At 34.7% G+C, this 4709-nt stretch overlaps 1 pseudogene; it reads left to right on the top strand.

The window, feature by feature from the left end:
- The first annotated feature begins 2558 nt into the window (after positions 1–2558).
- On the top strand, positions 2559–3493 carry LOC114048110 (annotated as a pseudogene).
- The last annotated feature ends 1216 nt before the right edge of the window (positions 3494–4709 follow it).

The raw sequence follows: 4709 nt of genomic DNA, 5'->3' as shown, positions 1-4709 counted from the left end.
TGAGTTAAAGGTTAGTTTTTATCTTGTAGCTACGTTTTTCTCCAGATCCCCCCATATACTTATATGTGTAGACAAACGTGTTACAAAGATCGATGCAGATTCTATCTGAATTTTACCTATGTGTATATAATATGTATCACTTCAATATCTTTTATTTTTGTCTCCAAGTAAAATACATCTCATATACCACCATGGATATACAGGAGTTTAACATGTAAAGTTGTCTGGTTATTCATGCCACAGAATAGTAATCTTCCTTTTTCTCTAACCCTGATATTTTTAAAAAGAAAAATAAAAAGCAAAATAACTGTATGCTTGACAAATCAATGGTATATATTTTAATCTAGATCAGTAGTTAGCTAATTTACAAATTGTGATACTGCATACAATTTTGTTTTTAGGGTAACTAATTTGATTCATTTTGGCCTTCTACTTTTATCAGTTACAAATGGTCTCAAACTGTAAAACCTGATGGACTATAAAAAATTCTCACTATTCTCACTTTTCTGCAGGCTTTAACACCATTTAACATCATCATTGTACATTCTCTCTCCTCTCTAGGTTTTTGTGACACTAATTTTATGTGTGTATATGTGTATTTTGCATAGGAACACATATATGTACACGTGTGTTTAAATATATGTGTTACGTATATATAACCCAGTTTCTTGAGTCATTTGTCTCTAATTGTCTATTGAATATTTCAAACCCACTGGCATCTTAAATGCAACACATCCAAACTTGAACCCGTTATCTACCCCACCTACCTTGATTTTTAATTATGCTTTTTCTATTGAGGGTACCACCATTATTCCAGTCACCTAGATTTGCAACCTTGGTGTTTTCTTTGACTCTTCACTCTCTCACCTAATTCATCAATTGCCATATCTGAATTTTGTTCCCCCTCCCCTCCTTATATCTCTTGCATGTGTCCCAATCTCTCTACTTAAAGGGGAATTACCAACTTCATGTCTTCATCATCTCTTGTCTGGACTGTCCTGAAACAGTATCCTAAATGTTCTCCTTGTGTAAAATCTCTCCTCCCTTCAATCTTTCCTTCCCAGGGCTATCAAAGTGATAGCCTAAAGCACAGGTCTCAGGATGTTACTCCCTTACTTTAGCTAGTCCCTGTCTGCACTGTACAGAGATCATGACATTGGCTAGTTCCACAAACTCATGTTTTGACAAAATCCAGGTCTACAGAAAAGACATTAAAACCTTAATCTCAGTCTCAAAAAAGGACTTCAGTAGTAATCTAGTCCAATCTATATCTCAAGTGGTTTTTTTTCTACTATGTTCTTAACACACAGTCATAGTCCATGAAGTCACTCAGAGGTGTTTCCAAAGGAATCCCAATTTGCTGTGATGAAAATATTTATTAGAGCTAATTTGCATAATCAGCATAGCAATGCCAGTTTGAAGAAAGCAGAAGTACCAGTTGTACCATCTTCAGTCACTCAATATTCCCATGATCAAAGACATGGAAGACATTGGATCATTCCTGTATAACTCTGCTACACTTCATGAATACTTAAAGTTAATACAACAAGTCCAACCAGGATCCAGATAAATTAGGTAACAAAACTCCTTTTGCTCTAATCATTTGAATATTCAAGGCAAAGTATGTGTAATGGTATGACTTTTGTCAATACTGACTTTCATTTTCTAATCTGTATTTGGAGAAGTGGTCTCAGAACACTATTGGGCATTACTCTTCCTTTCATGGATCTTGAAAATTAGGCCTATAAGCTTAAATTGATTTATGATATGTGGAAAGGCCAAGTAGGGAAACATTATTACTCTCCTGCATAAACCAGAGGAACCGTTTAGAAGCATATGTTTTCATTTCCCTTTTCTGGGAACCACACTGAAGGTGAGTGAGAAGCCAGATAGACTATTTGACCATAATCAGAAATAAGCCATACACAAGAATCTTTCATTAGTCCTTCCAAAGGTCATGAAAGTAAAAGATGTGAATGTCAATTCAATTATTTAGGTGCATGTTTTTGAATATAACTGGTACCCACACTGACAGAAAAGCATAGTTGCATGCATGTCCACTGGACATGTCTGTTACAGAAGAACCCCTTCCCTGAGTGGAGTAAAGGGCAAAGGGTGACAAAGGAAGAAATACTATATTGAATTTGTTGCTATTACATGACACCCTTAAAAAACAGAATAAGTGTGGATGAAATATTCATTATAATAAGAAAAATGAGTATTTCTTAGCACTAGGTAGATATATAGTAATAAGACCATCAGAATTTTTAAAAATAATGAGAAAAATAATATAAGACTTGTAATTTACATCCAGGATAAAGCAGCCATATTTTGTTTCAGTGACAGAACAAATGATGTATTCATGGAGTTGATGTATCTCTTCTTTTACTGGTAAGGCTGCCATTTTATGAAATACAGAACAGGCTACTTATTGATTATTTCATGGAAGGTATAAATTTCTTTTAAAAAATAGTGACTAGGAGTCAGTCTGTGGGAAGTGGCCAGGTTTAGATGCAGGCCTTCTCCAATGGCTAGTACCTGTAAAGATACTTAGAGTGATGACCAGATTTGGTGTCAGCATAGCAGACTCAGTAGTGACTCTGCTGCCACTGAAGAACAGTAGTTACAAAAATTTTGATAAGATTGATAAATATGTCTCTGGATGATATAATCAAATTGAATAAAAAGGAACAAAAGAAAGCAGAATTTTCCAAAATTGAATAGATTTAAATATACTGGTGCCCGGCAACTCAGGATGAGAGTAGCCAGATGGGGACTATAACAGCAGACTGGTTTTGGTAAAAATGTTTTGGATCAAAGACAAAGAATGGGTCCTGGAAAGAAGATGTTTGTATGAAGTTATCACTTGTCTGGCAGCTCAGAAAGCAAATGGGATTTGTAAAGGAATCAGCCTTATCAATCAACCACCTCTAAGTAAGAAGAACATACAGTGATATTATCCAATGTTAAAAAGGAAGACAAACTTTCAGAGGCAAAACAACATGCAGAGGAAACCCAGTTCTCAGGAGACCTAACCAGGTAAAAAGAAGGAATAACGTTCCAGTCAATTTCACTAGGAGTGAGACTAAATTGAACAACAAAAACAAGAGGCCTAAAGGTTCAGGTCCAGGTGCACCCAGAACAACTGTTAGACAAAGCAACTTCAAAGAGAACAGGTCAATGGTGAATTTCTACCACAAATGGAGGAATTTTGATTGCATCCATGGACAATCCTGGTGCAATTCATCCTTCAGTAGCTCTGAGACCCCATTTAACTTGTCCTTCTATAGCATTGTTTCTGATGAAAATGATCACCCTGAAGACAAGAAGATTCCTAAAGGAGTTCCCTTACAATTTGACATAAACAGTTTTGGAAAACAGTGGGACGATTTTGAATGAGCAATTTAGAATCCAGGTGAAACAAAGAATTACTCTCACTCAGAACAAAGAAAGGCACTTTGTGGGATGGATTCACCATCAAAGAGATATTTGAGTACCAGCTTGTTTGAAAAAAGTAAGTAGACAGAAGAAAAGTATGTCCCAGAAATTCCTTGGAACTTTGTTTTGATAATGACAAATCTAAGTAACTCTTACTGCTTTTACTTTGGAATAGTATTTTTTAAACATATGAAGTAATCCCCTGAGAGAACATCAAGGAAATCTTAATCTATTCTTAAAGGTGTCCTTTTTTGATCTGACAGAAAATTTTACATGGACTTAATTGAATGATAATAAGGTAGCATTCTTCTTTGGTTCCTCGTGCAATATATATGCAACAGACATGTAAAAGTAATTATTTTTGTGATAGTGCTATTTGGTATCTTTTTTTTTTCCTTTATCCATTCAGATTACATAGACATGTCCATTATAAATCTCTTTCTAAAGAGGTATGAATATATATCATTCTGTTTCTTTTCTGATTGGTATTTGACATGGAATGGATTTCATCAACAGGGATACAAAAAAGTCCAACGGGAAATTCAGAATTAGAACATTTGCATGTCTGTACCAGAAATTTGTTATTTTCTCCTCAATCGAAGATTTTTTAGGCAGTGGGTCCAATAACAGAAGGTAAATTTCCCAGTATACCTTTTACTTTTCCAGAATAAGTCTGTAGTGATTATATTTTAGCAAGATATTTGACTCCAGGCATTAGTCCCAATGTTTTTAAAGGTTGTAAATACATGTTTGCATAATTACCAATAGTGACCTTCGGGAAGAATATCTACTATAAAAATCTCACTTTTAAGTTTTTTATCAAATGAAGGAAATGAAAAGGGAAATAATTCAAGGAATGGTTAGTCAAAGAGATAGATGAAGGGACTTTGAAGCTTCACATCTAGATCATAGGTATTGTCCAGACTATCCATAGACCTGAGACTTGTGCCATGACCAGATGTTTGAATCATATTTTGAAACAATTGGCATAAATTGAATCTGTCTTGTTAGAAATCTCAGCAGTTAAAGTTAAAATCCGTAAAGTTCTGAGCTCCCCTATCTGGGATGTTAAATTTTATATTCATTAAACACATTGAAAAAAAATATTGAAAGTGACCCCTTAAAAAGAAACAGCTTTGTAAACTTGTACTTGTCAAATAGAAAAAAAAAAAAAGAAAAGAAGAAGAAGAAGAGATAGTAAACAGGGGATGAGCTGTAACATTGTTTCATACCTGTGACCAGCTTCATGTTAATGGAGGGATCTTGAGATA

The sequence above is a fragment of the Vombatus ursinus genome, unplaced genomic scaffold (assembly GCF_900497805.2).
Source record: "Vombatus ursinus unplaced genomic scaffold, bare-nosed wombat genome assembly UNPS02014791.1, whole genome shotgun sequence".
NCBI classification, from domain to species: Eukaryota; Metazoa; Chordata; class Mammalia; order Diprotodontia; family Vombatidae; genus Vombatus; species Vombatus ursinus.
Note: the sequence above shows the minus strand (reverse complement) of the source record. Positions and strands in the feature narration are given on the sequence as shown.